General features: G+C 40.4%; 1 protein-coding gene across 1 annotated transcript in view; it reads left to right on the top strand.

Moving 5' to 3' along the window:
• Nucleotides 1-1,091: 1,091 nt before the first annotated feature.
• ADD3 (adducin 3) overlaps nt 1,092-23,628 on the top strand; it is a 322,976-nt gene continuing 300,439 nt past the window's right edge. Inside the window, exon 1 of the mRNA XM_066323613.1 lies at nt 1,092-1,102. The gene's annotated coding sequence lies outside the window, so the exon portion shown is untranslated. The remainder of the gene's footprint in view (nt 1,103-23,628) is intronic.

Here is a 23,628-nt window from a genome sequence, read left to right as displayed (position 1 = left end):
CACAATACCCAGAGATATGGCAGAGTGCTGGGGCTGCTCAGCCAGGAGAAGAGAAGTCTTTGTGATGATTTTATAGCACCTTCTAGTACCTAAAAGGGGCCTAAAGGAACACTGGAGAGAGACTTTTTGCAGGAGCATGTAGGGATAGGACAGAGGGGGATGGCTTTAAGCTGAGAGTATGTTTCAACTGCATATTAGGAAGAAATTCTTTACTTACTATGGGGGTGGTGAGACACAGGAGCTAGTTGCTCAGAAAAAATATAGAAGTGTCCAAGGCTAGGTTGAACAGGGCTCTGAGAAACCTGGTCTAGTGAAGGTGTCCCTGCCCTTGGCAGGGGAGCTGGAACAAGATCTGTAAAGTCCTTCCCAACCCAGGCCATTCTATGATTTGCCACAACTTGAAATCCTTTTGTCACTCTAGTTGTATTAAAGATACCACTGCAGTTCCACTTGTAATTGCCAATTATGCTGGCATGACTGCAGGTTTGCTGAGTGGAATTATGTGGTGTGTGTTCTGAAGGGCATGGGAATTGAAAGCTGAAGTTATTCTTTTTCTGCTTTGATTTTAGTCATGTCTTGAATTACAAAAATTCACAAGAGGCAGGCAACACGAGGAGGTTGCACAGTCCAGAAGAGGACTCTTCAGCTTTACATAACTAGTACTTTGAAGAGTAGAAAGTTATAATTCTGAGTTTGGATTTATGAGGTCAAGAAGCTTCTGGTTCTTGAAAAGCATAGAGTGATTCATTAGAGGATCAGAAAAGTACACAAGGGTTTTGTGAGAGGCAGGAAGTAGCTGAGGAGGGAACAAACTGTTTCTTGGGAAACCAGAGGTAGCTATTCATCACTTTCACATAAAGAACCTTGACTTCTTGCTCCTCTTCTCTTGCCCTGCAGTTCTATTCTTCTACTTGCCCACAAGAAGCCATGACTTCTTCCCTCATATGTGACCTGACAGCCTCTTTTTAAACCAGCTGCTCTCTATTTTCTACATAAACGCCATAAATGAGCCTATTTTACCAGTCATTATCCAGCAGATCAGGTTAAGGGCAGCCTATTACCTATTTATGACTGATTTTCAAGACCACAAGAAAAACTCCAGGTACCAATAAGTAGACCCATGTCTTTCATTTTCCAGGTGCTCTTCAAGATTGAATCAAATGATTAATGACCTGGTTCTACTCGATATTGTGTGAACCTCTATTGGCAATTACCACGCTCAGGCAAAACCTTTATTGCACAGGGTGTGCATGAATGGTTCTGCAGGCACTGATGCACATCATTCCCTCTTTTGAATCCACACCTCTTCGTGTCAAAGAACGTAAAGCCATACCTCCCTAAAAACACCAGTACAAGCATACAGAAACTGTCAGGATCATACATTCACAAGACAACTTTTGCCTGTAAGTACAGACAACTGCACAAGAGACTCACACTCATCTGCAGGTACACACCTGGCTTCACATATTCTGATGCAAACATAGTCACACACAAGCCACAGTCAAAGGCAATCACGGCTGCACATGAAAACACCAAAAAAGCTACACTTTACTCATTTTATAAAGCCAGAAACAGTCACATCATAGAATTTGTACTGTCCAACTGAACCACATTTGAATTTCATCCCATTTCAGTTCACGCTTGAATTTCTCAGCACAGTAAATCCTTTTCAAGGCTGTGAGACATGAGCAATGAAGACAACAATGTCAATGATATAAAATTAATAGTGCAAAAGGGCAATAAAATGGGAAAATCCCAGCACTGCCCATAAAAGCATATTAGCTTGACCTGTATTTACTCTTCTTTTCTGAAAGAATTAGCTTATTTCTCAAAGCTTATGGGAAACACTAACAATAACGAGGCAGAAAAATGATGAATGTTAAAACTTTAGGGTGATCTGTAGATGGCTGTAAACTTGCCCCTCTTTGTTGCCCATATACTTTTGATGAGCTTGCAAAGTTTTAAACCTCCTAAATTTTAGACAGAGCAGTTTTATTTCTTTCAAGCTACAGTGGAAATAATTTCCTTATCTATCATTTAGAATGGTTTAATACTTTCATTAACCCACACATCATAAAGCAGCAAGTCATTTTTATACTTATTCTAATCACTCATTGTGCCTCCCAGCAAACAGAAAAGGGCTGCTTTTCCACTGATTCTGAAGCTAAACTTAAGGCCAGTATCTCCACAACCCAGGCTAGGTGTGAAGGCAGTGATTTAAAGGCAGACAGAACAGGTGCCATCCCTGCTCTGTCATTAACAGACAGATTGCTGGCCTTTGATAGCCACCAGGACTGCTGACCAGCCAGCAGGGAAGCATTGTCCTGCCACCTTTGATGGAAGCCACATCAGACACTGGTTAGAGTAACAGTGGTTTTGGTTAGCCACAGGAACCAGGCACCCTCCTGCCCACACCTGTGCCCTTGGCTCTGGATGCAGTGTCCTCACAAGCAAAACACAAAAAAATCATTTAAAAACCAGAAGTTTTTTGTCATTGACAAAACTGAGGGGGGTGTGAGGGCGATAATTGAGACAGAGCTGCCTGAAAAGACGGTGTGGGCTTCAAGCAATTCAGTCCCAGCTGTAATCTGTGGTATAGATAATAATCATGTTGCCAACTAACGCTTCCTTTTTTTAGGATGAGGGTTTTATTTTCCATCTAGTCATACCATGAAACTCCACCTAAAAGACAGATTTTTTGACAAAACCTTTGCTTGTCCTTAAAAAAAATAATCCGTATCTTCACCAGGTATCAACTGAGCCATAAATCTAATGATTTCAAGAACTGTTGAGTTACTCAACTTCTACTTTCTCTACTTTTTTTCATTTCCCAGGCAGCAATTTTCCCATACTTTGGGCTTTGACAGCCCAAGTGCTGATCAATGATTTAATAGACAGAACCTTGTTATTAATGTCTTGCAATGGTATCAGTTTAATGCTAGATCTATAGAGCATCAGGGCTTAAGCACTTACCACAGCACAAGTTATCAAGCATCCCCAGTAATGTCAATAGGATTTTGGCCAGCTCTCTTGATGCACCCAAGAGCTGGCTCAACATTTCTCAGAAACACATGAAAATTCAATTTACCACCCTATGGATGAGCTGTAGCTGCCATGAGAAGGGCACAGCTCCCATGAAAAGTGTAAAGGAGAAACTCAGAGCTGGGCTTACATGCACCTGTTGATACCACAGGATAAAAGAGAGCACAAAACCTGCAGGGAATGGCCCTCTCCCCAACAGCAGATCTTACCCCACACATCAACCTCAGGACAATCAGACTTTCTTTTGCCACTCATTGCAGGTGAATATCCAGTCTTGGCCTAGATTAAGACCTGGCCTTGGCTGCCCTTATTGTGATTGGTATCAAGTCAAAACCAGGCCCACAGTTGTGGGATTTTTTTCCTAAAATGAGGTATAACAGAGTCAATAACTATTAATTTCATCATATGAGCATGGGGGAAGTGGCACAGGCAGCTCACTGCATTCTTCACCTGCAGATGGCTGTATTGTGTTTTGGCAATGTCTCAGTGGGAATGAGAAAAGGGGATGAGAAAAGGGGGATGAGGGACAAGGCTATTTCCCTTAAGGCCTTTGACAAACCCAAGCCATAACATCACACGTGCACTGGATTGGACGTCAGCCTTTCTAGACCACTTCTCTGAACTTAGGTGCTCAAGAGCTGACCTTCCTACTCAGCCTGAAAGAACTCAGAGGCTGCACATTTATCCACAGAGGCTCTCTGGCTTGGGCACCTATGACCCTTCGAAGTACAATAAATTTTCCATGTCACATGGTAAAATGAACTCTATTTAAATGCTTTTAGTATTTTAAGTGGGTATTGTCATCCTGTATCCCTTGCTTTTTCAGCCATCATTTCCAAAGAATTAAGATGCAGAGACAGCAGCCTGCTCCCAAAAACATTGAGAAAAAAATCCAAAACCAAACCAGAGTCTAACTGGGGGTACGTGGAATCTGTAATAAATGCTTATGAGTCATTTATGTTGAAGAACAAGCATCTTTTGAAACCACCAACCACTCCAAAAGACCTTGTGAAGGGTCCAGCTTGTTGACCCACGTATGTGTCACATTTAGAAGTTAACTAATTTGGGTCCTCCATCGTATTAATTTGTGAGTATCTGATGCAAGAGAGGATGTCCAGCCATGTGGAGAACCAGCTCCATTCTGCCAAACTTCCAGAGTTTTAATGGACTTGTAAGCAAAAGTAGAAGGGGGTCACATACTTTTAATATCCATTTCCCTTCCAAGTAAGTTCAAAGCATTTTTCAGTGCCAACCAATATTATTCCTTCTCCAAAAGGTCTACTCACTATGTCAGCTGCATTATTAGTAAGACAAATCCATCAACATAGGTCATAAATACAGTATTTTTGCCCAACATTATTCCCCTTCTGATAATTTTCTCATTTGTTATTTCAGTTCACTACAACACTTTCTTCCTTTTTTTTTTTTTTTTTCGTATTGAACTAGAAAATGTCTTATTTGTTTTTCATGAATAAAAGAGGTGGGTTTTTTAATACTCATCCCTAGTATGATAATTCGGAGAAGAGCACAGAGATGAAAAATTGTTTCTTTCCTTAGAAGTACTGGAGGGAATAACTATCATTACAAAATGTTGGTGAAAAATTAGCTTTTCTACCTCCCACACTAATATTTAGGAAACCTTGGTGAAAGTCATAAACACGGGAGGCAAATTTTTCCAATTTAGCTTTTGCTGAAACGCTGCAGGGACGAAAGAGATAAGGCCACATCCATTCTGTGAGGCCAGTTGCCAGTTTAGCACTTGCATATTTTTTGCTTTTCAAATGTTTCACCACACTCCCAGCGCTGTCCCAGGTCTCCCAGATGTCTCACCCCCACATCCAGTGGCCCCACTCCACATGACCCTGCTAACCACTGATGGGCTTTTAACCCTCAGACCTCTCCCTTTGGGGTGACCTCCTCATTTTCTCATGAATTCAGAACAATAGGACCTCCTGCTACTGCAGCCCTCCACATACTTTGATTTATTATATTGGTTCACAAAAACAAAACAAGAAAAACCACCAAACAAAAACTAGCCACAAACCACACAGCAATTAATAATGTGCTTGTTTCAGGTTTGAAGATATGTCAGGATCTCAGAACACCATTTAGTGAAGGGAAACCTGTGAAAGTGAAGACCAACACTGAGACCAGACTAATCATGCTAAACTCAAACTGCTTCTACATTATTTCTGAACATGGCAATGATCTTTCCACTTGATGCAAAGCATGCATATCTTCCAGCACCATCTCATGTCATACAAATTTAATTTGCCACCAGTTTGAACTGCAGACTAGCAAGTAAGATTATCAAACCATTTGGCAATAAAATGTTTTACTTGAAAATCCACAAAAAGGCTTTATCATCCTTACAGGATAACCAGTCCATTTTAAAGTAATTTTTTTAACGTTTAAGAACTTTTCTAATCCTGCACTGAATGAAGGTAAAACCTTTCAAAGGTCTTTGTCAAAACATTTCTCTTCAGATTGCAATTCCCTCTGTTGTACTTTGCTCTCCCTTATTGCTTCCACACTTCCCCCAACATGCAGATCCACTCCTGGATAAAAGGTTTCCAAACAATTTTTCAGCCTTGACAAATACAATAGTTGGGTGGGGCATTTTCCCATAAAAGTAGACACTAAACAGAACATTTCACATACCTTTAGAAATACTACAAATTATTTAATAGAAAAAAACCCTTATCAATTCATTTTCTTATTTGGAAAATTTCTCCTAATTCTCAGGGCCAAAACCACATGAATAAAAGGTCACTTTCCAGATGTGTGTCTATAAATATATATAAAATAACCACAGAGGCATATATGAACACACATCCACATTTTCAGTAACACAGAGCAATACCTGGCCAGTGGCTTTCATGTGTGATTGGTTATTGACATCAATATTGGTTTGTATAGGTTTGACAAACGTATCACAGCACTAATTATCACATTCCAAAGTGTGGCTGAACTTGGCAGCTTTCTTCCCTACCTGTCCCCAAGCCAGGGACCTCTTTGTCTAGAGAGATGCTTCAGGCCAGTTCTCAGGTCTGGTTTGACCAACACCTAATGTGTTCTTGGGCAGTGGTCCACCCTATCTCTCCTGCTGGGCTGGGCAGGAATAAAACAGGCTCATTTCCCAAAAGAATGGCTGGGAAAATCCTTTGCTGACTGCCAAAGCAATCTCTTCCTGAGAAACAGAAACCTCCAGGTACAGCTCTTCTCTTCTCTTTGAGCCCCCAAGGCAATGCAGGGGATAGACAAGCCATTCCAGGAATTGTCCTTAAGAATCTATTTTAGGTGACTAAAAGAAAGAACTGCCTGGACAGATTTGCCCCATAAATAAATATCTATTTCGCAAGCACAAGAAAGTGCCCAGGACTGAAGACCTCCAGTGTAAGCCCAGAAAATATATTAAAATAAATGAAAAGCACCCCCACTGGTGCCAGAGATCTTAAATTCAACTATTGCTTCTATCTGCAGCAGTGTAACCCGACAGAACAACTTTCTCCTACCTCCCTTTGTCCTCTTTTGGTGTACATTTCCCTTCAGCACATTCATAACAGAAAATCCATGGGTAGCTAAGCAGTTACTTTTGATCACTAAAATTAGATGAGACGAATCCCACCTAGAGAGAGTAAACAACCTGTCAAGGAGGAAGAGCTGAGGCTCAGCAGGAACCTGTATCCAACCCTCCCCTCTCAGTGCCTCATCTACTTCCCTGTGCCACCCACCATTTGGTTTATCACCTCAGGCTGTGAGGGCTCACCCTGCCAGCTCCGAGGCAGCCCTGAGCACTCCCCGTGTCTGTTCCTTCCAGCAGCCACAGCAGGGCCACTCCCCAGGGTGGCTCCCACTCCCTCTATTCCCACATTCCTCTCCCCCTGCTCTGCCAGCTGCATCCATCTCCACGCAAGAAAAGGACTTGACAACTGCTTTTCACTTAGTAATTGTGATAGGTTTTACCCCAACCTTACATTTGAAACTAATGAAGGTTCAAATCTATTTAGAATGGAAAACAGAATGTATATTAACTCTCATTTGGCTCAGGCACTTGGAAATGTGTAACTACTTAATGGATATTTAGACATAGTTTATAGCATCAAGGTATGTCCTTTTCACATGATAAAGGTGCAATCCAGCAGTAGTGTCGAGATTAGAAACTGGCAAAAGTAAAGCAGAGATTGATTTAGAAAGGTTTTCCATTGAACCATAACCTCACCACATGGCATTTGCTTCTGCGTTGTCTTTTTAAGTAGCTTTTGCTCATGCATCACTTCTGCTCCAATGTATCTTCTCTTAAATGACAGGGGTGTAGAACATATATTGCAATTGCTGAAAGACTGCACAAAATATATAATTCTGGATTGGAGATTAGCCACAGTTTTATTTATGGTCTCTCCACAGGCACAGAAAATATTGACTAGTGTTAATAAGAGCGATAGACCTTTTGGAACACTGGAAGGATAGAGCACCACAGGAGAACTAAAAACCATTCCTGAAGATTTTAAAGTATCTGGTGGTTATAAGGACAAGGTTTTCATATGATAAACTAGAAAAACTGCATTAAACTGATTTCAAGAAATTAAACATATGACATTGGTTTTAAGGTTGTTTGATTTGTATAATAAAATAAGCTGAACAACCATTGCTGCTTTGGAAATCTTAGTGAAGACCTTAACTCAATGAATTTTTGGCATCCTCTGAAATGTTAACAGCATATATCAGCACAATCTGGTGGACAAGAACTTAACTTCATTTGATGCAAGCAATGGGAAAGCAAAAAGATGATTCCCAAATGGTCTGGTCATGGAAAGAGAAAGAGCTTTATATCATCTGAGTCCAAAGAATGAAATAGATAAAACAACACCTTGTATCAAGAAAGAATTAAAAGGAAACCATTCAAAATGTAGGGAATAATCATTTTTAAAACAAGGAAAATGGTATCTCCAATAAAGCCAGATTAGTATCTGATGTGTTGAGTTTTACATAATGTGACTGAATTACTTGATAATATAGCAATTACACACTTCCAGTTAAAAACAAATCAGCAATTACAAGTCTGCTGTAATTAAATTCCCACAATAGACTTGGTATGAAAAGGAGGAAAATTAATCAAAAGATAAAAGAAGTGGCATAACTCAATACAGAAAAAAATCTACAGTAGAAAAATCAATCAAAAAAAAGGACAAAATCATGATTTTCATAAATTACACTGTGACCTTTCAGAGAACTGCAAGATAAAAGAGACAGAAAGTGATGTCATTGTCACTTAGGCAAAATGATTTTTAACATCACTTCAAACAGCTACAGTGTCTTTATGACAGTTGAACAAAAGAACACTCAAAAGTCATGTACATCTGAAAGACTGATTTCTCCTTGAGCCAGAATCGAGTCCACAGGCACAAAAATGGTGCACATCAGTTTGGAAGAGGGATATCTGGCATTCTGATAGTAGGCTTTTTTCTGTAAATTGCACTCATTGCCTTTCTGGAATTATCCAAGTTTCCTCCACTCTTGCATTCCAAAAAGCCTGAAGAGGCATAGATGACCTGCCATGGATCATGCCTTATGAGTCTGTGTGTCTCTGTGTCATTTCTGGTACATGATGTTCCAAAGGCAATCCACCAAGTGTGTCAAATACAACATCATCAGAACAGATTGGGGAGAGGATCTGAAGGGCAAAACTGAGAAAACTCATAGGTTGAGATAAAGATGGTTTAATAGTCAAAGCAAAGCAAAATAAGGAATTCAATCCCTACTTCCCTCCAGCAGCCAGTGTTCAGCCATTCCCCAGGACAGCAGGGCTCCATGGCACACAGTGGTTACTTGGGAAGACAATTCTAAACTTTCCCACACCTTTCTCCTTTTCCCCCCTCTCTTTATATGCTGAACATGATGTCACCTGGTGTGGGACATCCCTTTGGTGACTTGGAGGCTGTTGTGCCAGCTATCCCTGCCAGCTATGTGTGCACTTCCAGCCTCCTTGCTGGTGGATGATGTGAGAGGCAGGAAAGGCTGGAATGCCTGTGCAAGCCCTGCTCAGCAATAGCAAAAACATCCCTGTGTTATCAACACTCTTTTGGTCACAATCCAGAACACTGCTCTGTGCAAGCCACCATACAGAAAACTGAATTTACCCCAGCTAAAACCAGAGAATAACTGCACTTTCTGAGTGAAGTAAACTGCAAGGAAGAAAAAGTTAACATTCTTTGCAGTTTGTTCTGGTGAAAATGACAGAACACACCACGCTGCTGCTCCCAGTACAGCAGGCAAAGACCAGGCAGGCTGCAGAGTCCCACCACTGCACTCCACGTGTCACTGCAGCTCTGCAGGCTTTGGAGTCACCTCTGCCCAAGGCAAAGGGTAATTCAGTCTCCACATCCAATTCCCAGCCTCTGGCTGAGCACATCGATAAAGATTTCTATCAGCTGTAAGGTCAAGTTCCAGGATGTGGTGATTAAGAATAGAGTCATACCTGAGACGTCACCCAGGAGCGATCTGAGGGTAAAACTTCGTGGAGTCTCTCAGGTTATTGCCAGCCCAAGGCAGGTCCAATACCAGCACCCAGAGCTGAAGGGTGCCACTGCTCATTACAAACCCCCAGAGCCAATCTGTCCATCAAGCAGGGAAAATATTGAACAGCAAAGGAGAAAGATTAACTCTTCGTCAGAGTCAGTACAGGAGAAGAGGAGCAGCTGTCAGCAAAGCTCCTGGGGAGCAAAACAACTTAATGGAACAACTCCCTGTGCCAAATAGGAAACTGGGCCTTGCAGCTGACACAGGATTCAGTTGCATCAAACATCAAAAATACCATTAGTGCTTGCATTGAAGTGAATAATTATATAGCTGCTCTTTTGAGGGGCACGAGGGATCTGCAGGCTGCACGTCAGACTCCAGAGTTGTGTCTTCACTTGTTGCCAGAACGATTATTTTTGTGTTCCAGGCTGTAATTCCTCTTGATTATACAGAGCTTCTTTCCAATCAGCTTGAAAACAAACTGATGACTTTTTGATTGTGCTAAGGATATATTTTGACACATTTAGTGCAGAAATCTTCTGCTGGAAATCAGGAATAAATCCAACTTTTTACAACATATATAATAGAATACTATTATATACTACTAATATGAAAGAAAAAACATGTTTATTCCAGTAGTAGAAGATTTTTGTATCAACCATACACTGCTGAACATACACTTGCTTTGATCTTTTTCTTTTGTGCCACAAACATTAACAATATTGTAAAAAAAAAAAAAGGGAAATAAATAAAAATTAATAATTTATCAAAGATGAGTAGAATATTTTTCCCCTGCTTTGTTTATAAGCAGCTTGGCAACAAAGATAACTCCAAGATCAATCTTACCCTTATTTCTATTATGTACTTCCTGTTGTTCCCAAACAAGATTAATTTTGTTTTATGCAAGTCACCAAACAGTCTTCAGAAATATAGGATTTTGAATTTCTTTTCTCTCTCTCTCCTTATCTCCCTCACTTTTTATTTTATTTTATCTGTGTTAATAAAATCACAGTGACTAGTAAAATTCAGCTGAGAATTATTTTCCGCCTGGATAGGTTTAGACACTTTTCCCCTCCTCTTTTTATAGTAGAGTAATTTCTCACTCAAAACAGTTAAAAAGTAGCTCTTTTATGCAACAGTTTTGTAAAACAAATATTCTGGAAGGACCTAAAGAAAGAAAGGCATCATACTGTTGTCATAAATCATCTCAGCAAAATAGACACTAATGGATATTCTTGAGCAAATTCCCTTCTGTTTTATTCATTCACGGTCTTAATTCACAGTGAACAAGACATCATAAGAAATTTCTGCAGTTTTTGCAGATCTTTTTTTTTTCTATCAGAAAATGTTAAAGATTTTTCTTGGTTTATGTTAAAGGCATCTTGCAAAGATGGAAAAAATGTTATTGATATGAAGAATGGGAATTTTTATTTACCTGTGATTGCACCCACCATGAAACTGAACAGGGGGAGAAGATTGAGATTTTGTTTGGTTTGAGGATTTTTTTAAATTTTTGATGCTCACCATATTTTCTCACCTCACTCATGGTTGAATACAAAACTAGAACAATATCTTTCATTTATTGGTGACCTTCCAAATTTTAAAGTTGCATGGATTTTCATATTTGCAGTTTCAGTTTCTCCACTATTTTAGTTTGCAGATCTTATTCCTGAGTTTATTGCTGCTCCACTGAACACAACACTGTCTGGAGCAGGATAGAAAAGTACTTTTCATTTAAATAGCCCTCATTTGAATACTATACCCAAGCTATGGTAATGTAAGAGTAGCTCCAGAACATTTCCAGTGAGGAGGTAGAACAGGGTTGAACTCTTCTAGCAAAAATACAGCTGGTACTGTGTTTATCTGAAGACACATCATTATCTCTCTGGCACATAGCAAGAGTGTATTATAACCATGGGTAAGAAACATTAGAGGAAAGGGACGTGCTCACAATGATAAAGACATTGGAGCCAAGATAGTTAATCGCTTGGTATGAGCACCTCCAAAATCATGGATATTGACCCACAGGTCACTGATTTTCCAGTGAGATTACTCACAGTCCAAAATTCCAGATGAAGTATTGACAAAATAATTTCTTATTCTTTCACTGTCATTTTTTCTTCCCACCCTGGAGATGCAGGTCAAGAGTTATCCTGTATCCAAAGGCATTTTAAGCATCAAAAGGAAGCAGTCTCTGACCTGGACTGGGTATAGTTATTTTGGGAGCAACCAGGAAGATATCTGACCAGGAATTTAGTGCTGAGCAGAATCACCCTGGCAGAAGAGTTTTCCTGGGCAAAATGCCTACTCAGCATGAGGAGTTGTCAGGAACAAGTTCATTTTGTTGAAACTTTTGGTGAAAATAAAAAATCAAAATGCTATTGAAGCATTTAATTGCGAGGAAGACAAAATATTTTGTATCAGTAAGACGAATTGCTTCTTCTCAAATGCAATATAATAAAGGCAAATTTCCCATCAGATTAAAAAAAAAAAAAAAAAAAAAAAAAACAAACACTTGGAGGAATGCTTCCATTTCACACAAACACACAGAGAAAAAAAAGTTTTTGCTTCTCTTCATGCAGAAAGTAACCACACTTCTAGCTCTCTGGCTGTCCTATTAAGTGGACTCTCCTCCTTTATTTGGCTGTGATGTAATAAAAATTAATCTGGAAATCTGACAAGAAAAAGTCCTGGTGATCTGGAAAATGAAGGAGTTCAGATTTTACCACAACAGCTGCAGGTAGTTTCTGATTCTGCCCAAATCAGAAATACTGGCAAAAGGCTTCTCCATCATTTTGGGGTATTTTATCCTTTAAGTCCACAGAAGTGCAGGGAAATAGAGAAAAAGGGCAGAAGAGATTTACTGCCATTCTGAACAGACATGCACAACTTACGTCTTCAGGTGGCAAAAAGACAGAGGGGAAGTAAACCTCTCCATAAATGTATATGCAGCCCACAGCCCACACATGAGGGCTTTGATTCATATCCAGACATCAAGATTTTATCTTCTCTTTGCTAAAAGGACAGGACAGATACTTCAATGAGCTCATTTATAAGAAATCATTACTCCCAGGAAGTACAGTCTAAGAAGTATTACTGCTAACACATTGAAAAGCCCTGGAAAAATTACAAATGTTGAAATTATTCTACTGTCAACTTCATCAGAATTCAATGCAAAGCCATCTTAAGAGTGTTGAGAGTAGAAATGCATGCTGAGTGTGGGTCTGACATTGGTTTCTGTTTATTTTGGTTTTACAGACAAAGTATTCTCTTTGTTAATGGGGAAAATAACCTATTTTTTTTTTACTTCAGTCAAGGAAATTTCTTTTTATTTCCAAAAAAGAAGAAAATCTAGAAAGAGAATCACATAATCAAATAGGGCTGTCAGCAACATATGGCTTTGAGCAGGGAAAGGGAGATTATTTCTGAACTTGTGAGGATGGGAGAATGTCTTTTATCAAGATAAAATACGAAACTTGTTTTGAAAACTTTACAATATTTCATCTGGGTTCAAACAAAAGCTGCTGACGACAGACACAAAGAATTTACATCTTCAGAGCTAGGTGTGGGAACTGCAAAGCCAGTAGCAGAGCTGTTGAGTCTGAGTTATTCAGCATAACCCCTTCCTCTCCAAAGACTTGCCAAAGTGTCCTTCCTGGTTACAGCATCCTTCAGAAAAGAACCTTCTTTTCTCTGCACATTTTTCATTGCTTTTTGGACAAACACTGTTATTTGGAGCTTTGCTGACAGAAATGGGGGAGACAAATCTGCAATTAGGATTGGGAGGTATTCCCTTGTGATGTTGTTGTGTGCTCCTGTGTTTCACAAATCCAGTGTTTGGACTGATGTTTCAAGAGAAATTTTAAGAACCTCATTCCAGTTAGAAAATGAGCCTTTAAAATTCAGATTGTTCAGAAAGGTGTTCAAAAGGCTGTTTACCTATCCAAGTCAGTCCCAGATTCCAAACATTCAGATGATATCCAGAGAAATTATTACCAGACCCTGGCATATCCATCTTAAGAAAATTATCTAGCATTTTCTTCTAATGAACTCTATGAATGTTTTATACCGGGCATAGAGAGCAAAATACAGAGAGTCACCTGAGACAGGTCCACTGGTATGAATCTGGTATCTAAATAACACAGCAGAAAAGAGTACTGGATAAAAAATGTTTTGAATATTTCAGAAACACTTGTAAAGCTGCTCAGGAGGTGAAGATTTATAAGCACATTGACTGCAAGTGAACTTTTCTGCAGATAAATGATGAGCTCACCTTCTCCACAGGCTTTCAGCATTTGCATTAGGGTACAGGAGCAGACTATTAAATTTGCAGCTGTAACCACTCCTGGCAATGATCCTATGACAAATCTTAGAGAGCTCATAGAGATGCTTCATTAACTTATAGTGAAAGATACCAAAGTGAGTTTTTGGGCAATGTAGTGGTTAAAAACAGCAGTCTATACAGCTCTCACCCATGAACCTCAGTCTACCAACATCACACTTCACCAAGGACACTCCTGGCTAAACTTCCCAAGGTTTTGAGCACAGGACAAAATAAAATACATCTTTTTTTTTTTCCCCTCAAGCACAAACACATTCGACCAGTGCTCTTATTTTATACTCTTTTCCAGCACATGAGACTGGCTCGTTTGCTGCAGTCTTCTGTTAACCCACAGGCAGAGCTGGTACAGCAAGGAGAACATAAGAATTATTGAACAGACTTAAGAATGCATCCCAGAGAACACTGTGATCATCCTTTACATAAAAAAAAAAAAAAAAAAAAAAAAAAAGGGCATTCCTGTGATAAAACATCTTAGATATGGACTCAGACCCCAAATGAACTTGCATGCAACATGGCATTATTATAAAAGGGAAGAAGATCACATCATCCTTCTAGTTTGGCTGCCTTTGGTGAAACAGCTTCAGTGGGAACAAATTTAAACATTGAGCATTTCCCCAGACTGTTAAGCACCTTTAGGAATAATTTTATTCCCTTTCTCTCCATTTCTCTTGCACTCTCATTCTGGTGTGCTGGCTTCCACCAAACAACTTCACCTGACATTTGCTTGCAGATTTTACCCTGCCATGCCCAGAGATTTCGTGTTGAAATGCAGTTTATTTATTCTTGTCCTAAGAGCATTAAAACTAAAATAGGGGTCAAAGTTAAGGCCTTCTAACCAGTTTTTGAGAAATGTTTTGGTGGAGGTAGGGGTTTGGCTTGTGTTCTTAAGGAAAACAGAAGTTTTAGAACAGAACAGAACTTCCTCTTACAAACAGAAGTTTGTAGCTCTTTTTCTGGGGAGAAATCTACTGAGATTTGAGTAATCTACTCTAATTTGATTTCTACTCAGAAATCAAATCCCCTGAGCCTTCCTCTGCAGCTCAGGGGAACTAAGGGCTCCCAGTTAGGGACATACCCTTCTGGTTTTACCAGTGTGACATTTGCACTCTTATTTATAAAAGCACATCTCCTACATTTTATTTGTGTTACCTGAGGGGGTTTTCCTGTGTTTATTATCATTATTTAAGTTCCTAGAGAGAGAGTAAAGCAACAAAAATCAAAGGAGGAAGATGAAATAATTTGAATTTTCACCTTTTATGGTGCTCTTGCATTTAGCAATGATTATCATCTAGTAACAAAGAAAGAAAAATATTTCCTTTTAGGAGCTGCCACTAGCCAATGGAAAATTTTCAATAAAAAATAGTTGCTTGTTCCTAACCAACCCACATTGTATGGTAGAACCAAATTTTACATTTTTCCTCCATCCATTTTTATTTCAGTCACCATTAGCATGAAAATAATGGCTGTTTCTTGAGAGCTATTAATGCCTTCTAGAAACCCTTGAGAAACATACCATTTAAAGACAATTTTCCTGATATGGCATATAGATACTTCCCCCTTTTCTTTTAAATGTTTTATAAATTGAGAAATTCTATTGAATGAGCAGATCTGTTCTCCAGGAGCTCTCTGAATCCTGCTGTTTATGTTTAACCTGGAGTCATGACAATCCCCTTCATTTTTCTTTAATTTGTCATTTCATCTTTTCTATTTTAATAAAATCAGTGTAACACACAGCGTGCTCTGTGGTAGCATCTGACTTAATGCAATAAGCAATTATAAACCTTACGGTGGCTTGCAGCTAAACTTTTACATACTCAGTCAGCAGCAGCCCCAGCTTGGTGGGTGATGCTTCAGGCTCAGGCAGTGGCTGGCAGAGCTGCACACACCAAAATGCTCCTTCTAATCATGTGTGTCACGGGTCCCTGCTGCTATTAGCACAGCAAAGGTGGCTGCTGAGGCAGGAACCACAGTGAAAATGAGACCAGTGAGAGCAAGGGGTTGCCAAGACACTCAATAATTCTCCCCAGCAGCAGGATGAGGTTTGCTTTGCTGTGAAGGAGCGTTATATGAGCAGATGATTAAGCCCACTGGAAGTTCATGTTCCTACCACCACACTCACACATGAGGTGTTCTCAGACTCTTCTCAGAGTGCTCAGTATGACCAAAACCCAGGGGTCCCCTCCCAACACTGCCCCATCTCCTCACACAACCCCGCAGCATCACTGACTCCCAATTCTGCAGTGAACTCCTTGGTGCAGGAACAGCTACTGGGGAGCTCTTTTTGCAACTTGCCTGAGCTTTCTGTGCCAAAATCTGGGGAATAGCAATAACACAACCCCAGAAAGCCACCCCAAGTCATATATATTGTTTCTGAGGAACTGTGCATGCCAAAGCCTAGTAAGAACATTTGTAACTAGGTTCACAAGACCGAGCAGCTATTCTTTTTACTACACTAGCCAGAGGAGAAAAAGAAATATATTACTCAGTGAAGGGTGTTAATATAGCCAGAAAGCCTATAAATAGCAGAAAAGTGGAATCAGCTTGTTTTCTTGGGTAGGTTGAGCTAAACATGAAGGCACATTTCGGAGCACCCAGAAAGAATGGCTGGAAAGTTCAGGGGATTTCTCTTAGAGGCTGTCCAGACTGTGAGAAATTCCTGTGATTTCATAATGAAAATTTTATTTACAGAAACTCCCTTTGTTGCTGTATTTGTGCGAGCTTCAAATTTGGAATTCTGTTTCTTTCTTTAGTGCTTGGTTCTTCGCACAAAATGTATGATGAGATTAGGTTCTCAAATGCTCTGAGCACAAATTATTCAGACAATGCTTTAGTTCTGGGTTGTTGGCAGTCTTTGAAGGGAGACTTGTGCCTGTCAGAGCTTAGGTTTTGGTTCAGTTGCCGGGTCTTTTTAATCACGGCAGTTTCTATGCAAGCCAACAGGTACTCTTCCAGCCTAGATGAAAATGCAAATAATACAAAGCAGCTTCTCACCACAGGCTTTAAAGCGGAAGGGAAGAAAACATGTATCAAAAATTTCACTGGAATCTCAGTAGCTTGCGGTATGTAAGTATTAAATTGGACCAAGTGTCTGAAGTTAATCGGAGGGCTGGCTGTAATGCTGGGTACTCATGCCCTGATGTCCCCATGACCATTGTACTGCACCTCTCATTTTAATAACTTTTCTGACAATGAGGGCTATGCTATGCTGATCTTCAAGTGCCAAGTTATGTGGTATTTAGATATCAGAGAAAGAAAACCCTTTCTGTTCACACACAGAAAATGGACTTGCACAAACAGAAAGCTATTTAGCAGTAAAAAAAGCAAAACAAAACAGCCGCACAAACACCACCCCTCCGGAGTTTTCTCCTGGGAACAATAAAAAATGGCAGGGTTTGTGTTTTTTACAGGGAGGGGGAGGGAGTAAATGTCGTGCTGTTGTCAGAGTGAAAGACTGAATACTGGTGGAAAATGCTGACATTTCACCCCCCATTAATGAATAAAAATGACATTGTAACATTTTTAAAACACCCATAACAATGAACCAAAGGGTATTCTGTTTAGCATGACTTATGTTAGAACCCTAAAAGCAATAGTGCTTATTCAGACCAGAGATGGCTGAGAAATTGCAAGCAGAAATAAGACAGGCATTTCCGCAGAGCTCAGAGAAACCCCCTCTCCACCATGGCTAAGGTTCTTCTGCCCAAAGAAATTCTCCTCAGGGATGTTGGTCATCAGTTCCTGTTGACCTGGCTATTGTGTAATGGTTATTTTTCATGCTCTACCTGTGTGAAATTAGTTTGTTCTCATCCACCTCAGCTGAGCTGACACTTGGGCATCACAGCGGCTGAATAGAGAATGATACCTCACTCTTTTCAAAGAGCTTACTGCCCCATGCTATGGGAAAAATGTTTTCTCCTTCATATTCTGTCTCCCTCTACTTATGCTCTTAAATGAAAGACTTGCTCTTGCAGAAGGACAGAAATTACTAACTAGTAGAAACAAACATTTCCCAAAAATTACTAACTAGTATAAACAAACATAACAAAATATTCTGCTCATTCTGGGCATCATTTAACCAAGGAGAGAACAAGATAATCCCTGGTTAGAAAAAATAGGTATGTGGCTAAATTACTTGCAAATGGGCTGTGAAGCATATAAAATTAGTGCCGTTGTATTGGAAAAATATTTACAAAAATTGCCTAAAGTCAGGGTCTGGTGAGTGCTGACAAAGAAAACAGTCGCTGCCTCAGTAGGCCTGGAGGCCAGAAAGAGGGTGAGATGAAAGAATGTAGCTGTATCTGGCTCTCTGAAATAAATTAGAAGAAGGGGAAGCAAGGCATTATATGAGCTCTTGCTCATGTGACCCTTATTTCAGTGGAAATTAAATATGCAATGCATGTTTTATGCATGAAGAGAGAAAATGTTGAAAATACCTTTTTGGAAATCCACAGTCTACTTTGGGTAACCTCACATCTAGAAAGAAATGAGATTGAAAGCACCAAAGGGAGGGCAACCAGACTGAGTTCAGACTGGAAAAATGCTCCAACTTGCTTGGTTTTCAAAGTATATAAAAAGTCAGGAGACAGGAACACTCACTCAGATAGTAGAGACCAGGCTGTCTTTTTCCTTTTCCCCACCTGTTTTTCAACTCTAAATTTCCTTCCCATCTGAGTTGCCTCTCATTTTCTTTCTCACACTTTGCCCAGGGCTGTCAATATCTGAGCATCTTCTCTCCATGTCTTTCCCTTTCTTCTCTCCCTGTCTCAGCACAGGGGGAACACAGTAAACTAAGAGGAAACACCAACTCCTTCACTTACAGCACAAATCACTTGTACAAAAGACCCTTGAGGCCCCACATCACAAAAGGACAAAACATACATATTGTATGTAGCTAAAACAAGGAAAGATTTGAATGTTTGGGGCTTCCAGCAGAAGAGCAGCAATTGCTGATAAATTCACCAGTTAAAGTTCTTGTGTGATTTTTTCTTCTTAATTCTCTGTTGCCTCATGGTTGGGTTTTTAGACCTCTTTTGGAAACAAGTAGAATCTCTTCACAAGCAGGGGTTAAGATGACTCTGCAGGCAAGCCCTGGTTTCCCTCCCTCTTCCTAAATTATATCAGGGGAATTCACTTCTTTTCTCGGATGTAAACTCAGCAGGATAAAGATCAGTATCATATTCATCACAGGTTTGAAACAAGTCTAGACTGCATGAACAAAAAGAAAGGAAAATAGAAATACTAATGCAGATTACGGTGATATGATGAGACAAGAGCTTGTTCCTCTGTGAAGTTTCAGTCCAGGAGAACTTGGACAGGAAGTGTCCGTGAGCCACCAACACTTCAAATTTTACAGGCCAAGATAAAATAATTCCTTTTTGATGCAAATACCTCTCAAGCAGAGATAGTGCAGCTGATATATTAAAGCCAGTAGGGGAAATTAATCAGACAAGTTTATTGAGACAAGAATTGCATCCTGCATTTCTATCTTGACTGATCAGCATAGTGCAGCTTAAGACTGTGAATAACATCACACACTGGATCTCAACATAAGCTTCTTTAATGTATAGTTCTCTACAATAAAAAAAAAAGTCAAAAAGCACTGAAAGATCCTTTTCTTCTCTTACATATCAATAAGAAAATTTTGTTGGATTAATTCTATGGTATGTATAGCTCCTGAGGTACAAGAAGTCTTTATCAAACTGATAAATGTTTATTATCAGTCCTATACCTCAAATAATAGAAAACAGCAATATAGACTTTCTTTTCTTAACAGCTTTCTGACCTTCTGACTGCAATTCCCACTCTGAGGGACTGCAGTTCAGGAAAATCATGTATTCTGAAGAGCCTGGTGGCAGCAGAGAATCTCATCAATTTTAATCCCTGAAAGGTTCACAGGGTTTGAGCCTGGCAACAAAATGTTGCACAGCGTGGCTGAGCAGGACAGATCTGCTCCCTCCTGACCAGTAAGAGAGATCAGCATCCCCTGACTCACATGGCCTTTGCCTCTGGATTCTGGAAGAGGAGTAGGAGAACAATTTGGCTGAATGCAGAGATGCCTGATGTAAAGATGGATCCCAGATAGGACACACCAAGTGGCAGCTCCCAGGATGGAAGGGACAAAGGTCTGCTCTCTTTAAATGAAGGTATAGCAATAGAAAAGCTGAACTTCTGGATCTATTCCATCTCAGGGGAGAGAAGAATAAGGCAGGGACTGATGCCTGTTTTTCCCTTTTATCCATGTAGTTTTGCTGCAGGAACCATGATGAAATGCAAACACAGTTCTTCCCCATCTCCTCAGCATTCTAGACAAAACAGGGTCCAGCCACCTGTCACTCCCCAAATGAAATGAAGCTGTGGAAATGAATTGTGATCGATAATAAACCAAAGTTGGTTCCAGCCCTGCAAGCTCAAATCCTTCTTGGCAAGCTTTGTCCTGGGGTCTGAGCAGACCCACTGAGGACCTGAACAAATGTGAAGGGGTCTCTGTTAGAACAGCCTCTTGAGTCCTCGCTAATAGTATGGCAACATTTCACTTTTCCATGTTCCTTAATCTCATTTTCCACACCCAAAAATATGTGAATTCATTTAATAAAGCATTTGATTTAAGTAAAAAGGCCAAATGCTCCCACAGGGAAGACAGAATAATGAGCAATACATAATTCCACACTAAAACTCTGCATCTCTATAAATATATTACATGCATATACTTCACCAAAGCTTGTTGAAAACATTTGACTGCACAGGGAAAACAGATTTTATTTTGCTACTCTGACCCACAGCATTTAGCACTGTTTAAAACAAAAATAAATGTTGATGGCCTTTTCCAGTAGAAATGAGGCATGTTGGTCCAAGCATGCTGATGCTCAGCACAGCATGAACAGCACTTGGGCGCATGTTCCTCCTGCCTCAAAAATTCTTGCACAGGCTAAAAGGTTTTCTAGCCGTTCTGTGCTAGTGCCAACTTAAAGCAAGGCTGTTTACTCCATGTTCTTGCTGCAGAGCAGAGGAGCACCTGCACTGCTGCAACAGCTCTCTGTTTACACCTCTTCCTGTTTGCACATCGCTGGAGACATCAGCATTGTCCTGAGCTGGCAGTTCTTTAAAAGCCTGTGGAAGCAGCTCTAGAGAGAGGTATTGATTAAGAGAGACACCAAGTCCTCATCCATATCTTACAAGTAAATAGGGGAAAAAGCATTGCTAAATCTGGAGTCTAATTATAGCTGGAAACAACTAAGCACAAATGGCTATGTGGAGAATTATTAAGCTGTGAGTGGCAATACAACCAATCAGGAGGATGCCATAGATAAGTGAATGGGCCACAGCCCTTCAGCAGACTGTAGGGAACATGGGAAAGTTGAGATATTTGCTCTTACTGTAACAGAAATTCAGATTTGATTTACTTTGTGAACCAGGTCTGTTTTCTTTACCCAGATCACACTAGGTGGGTATAATTCAGTATATCTGCATCCTCCCTCTGAATAGCATGGTGTGAATGTAACTAAAAGAACGTATTTTTGGTGGATAAGCATTCTTCCTACTCTTCTTTAGAGCAAGGTCTCACCTCAATTGATGAGGTTGTATACACATTACAAACATGTTCTTGTCAAAGATCAGGGGCTGAAAATTTGTCCTGTGTTCTCTCCCCCAATATTCTACTGACTGAACTCTAGAAGGTATATTTTAAGTTATAACTCTCCTTTTTATTTCCTAAAGATACAGTCCTTCTTCCACAAGAAATCTCCTTTGGACAGGAGTTCAGTGGTAGATGTAATACATCAGATGAGAAGTCCGATGTATATCAGCAGCAGACCTAAGAGGCTGAGACTGTGGAGCCATCAGGAAGGAACATAATGTGAAATTGCTTGTACATGCTGTTCTTCTGCTTGCTGGAAAAGCTCTGTTCTTGTGACACTTCAGGGGATTAAGCTGATGAGTGTGCTATGCAACCAGGAACTAATGCTGCTTAAAAGAGTCTTTCTGAAACTTTTTTTTTCCTTATATATATTTTTTTTCCCCAGACTGGTGACCTCTCATCAAAGTTCAAGCTCTTGTTGTCTCTTCAAATGGAATGTGAAAACACAAATACCGCATGTATCAGCTTCATCGTGAGGAGTTGTGTCTGTAGGGAATGGGAGAAGTGATGAGGGGGAAGCTGCTTGTTTCCAGGCTGAAAAACAACAGCTGACAAATCTCTCTTACTGCCTGACAGTTTTTCTTTATCCTTGGAGCCTGGCATCTGGCTCAGCAGAGCAGGAGCACTGGTGTGGGTCTGAGACCCAGAGCTCTTCTTTGGTGGCCTTGGGTAGGTCGTTTCTCCCGTGGTTCCTGTCAGGACTGCTCAGAGCCATCTTCCCCCAGTCCTCAGTTAAGCAAACACAGCTCTTGGAGAACAGTGCTCTCATTGATTTTCTTCAGATGACTAAACTGCTGTCCTCAGATGAACATTCCCAGGGTATCAGCTGATAATACAGCTTTTGATTCGGTCACCCCCACAAAATTCTTCAGCTGAAGGCTGGGTTTTCACCACGGTCACAAGAGATGGGACTCAGCCTTATCTGCTCTGCTGTGTGACCAGGGGGCACAGTTGCTTTTAAAACTTGTAGCACTGAACTTTCATGAGCTTGTAAAACAAAAACTTTGTGTTCTGGAACAACTGCTTCTCATGCAGAAGAAAAGATCCTCACTCTTTCAAATGTGCTGCATTTGATATAGTTATGGTTCTACAGAAGAAGGAGCATTGAATTATTTAAGAGAGATACATCCTAACCTGGCTCAAAAGAATTAAGATAACCATTGACTGGATATCTGAATGTTTCGTTCTGGAGGGAAGAGTGGGAAGGCAAGAGTCATCCTCTTTTAAAACAGTGAAAGTTAGGAATTACTTTTTTTTGCCAATTGTTTTAAGGAAGGCAGTAGAAAATGAAAAGTGACAAGTACGTTGGCATAAACAGTGAGAAATTATGATGGTGGATCATTTTTACCACCAGTAAATGTAATCTTACTCCACACAGAAAGCAAGATTAGCCCATTTGAGATGCCAATATTGCTTGAGCTAACGTGTTTACTCATTTTCAGAGCTAGAAGTCAGCAAAATAGTTAATAAAGTTGCTAGATCTGTTGCACTGGATTGAGGACAGCTGGCATCTCCCTTAGAATTATTGATCCTGGGTTCTGGGCAGCAGCTGGCAGGTTTGCTGTGCCACCTCCCTGGCTAAACACTGAAGACCTCATCTGCAGAAGATGCCAACCTGCCTGGGTACAACATGTCCAGAGATTTTAAGTGTGAGAGGACATCCACACAGCAACAGCAGTAGCTTGCTTTAGCTCTGGCAGCTGTACTGATGACTTCCCAACTCAGATGCTGTGACTCCTGCCAGGCACAGGGAGAAGACACAGGTGAGCCCCAGGTCTCTCCAAACCCTGATCTGCACAGCTCCTCTCAGCAGAATGCACAAAACTGAATCCTGGCCCTTAAAAACACAAGTGCTAAAGAAACAACAATTTCTTCTGCCACATGAGGGCAGATTTGGGGATGGTTTGCATTGAGGCAGGCACGTCACTCGGCCTGGGGAGTCAGACTGGACTGTAGGAAAAGACTTTATAGACAGGAGGTAGAGAGGACTACAGGCTATTTCCACAGGCAGGCTGGGGCATAGTGTCAGCAACTGTTTGCTTCCACTGCCCTCCCTTCCCCCAAAGCAATTACCAAACTCCCAAGTCTCTGT

Source organism: Sylvia atricapilla, chromosome 8, assembly GCF_009819655.1.
Source record: "Sylvia atricapilla isolate bSylAtr1 chromosome 8, bSylAtr1.pri, whole genome shotgun sequence".
Classification (NCBI taxonomy): Eukaryota; Metazoa; Chordata; class Aves; order Passeriformes; family Sylviidae; genus Sylvia; species Sylvia atricapilla.
The sequence above is the reverse complement of the archived record's forward strand: the minus strand, read 5'-3'. Positions and strand labels throughout refer to the sequence as shown.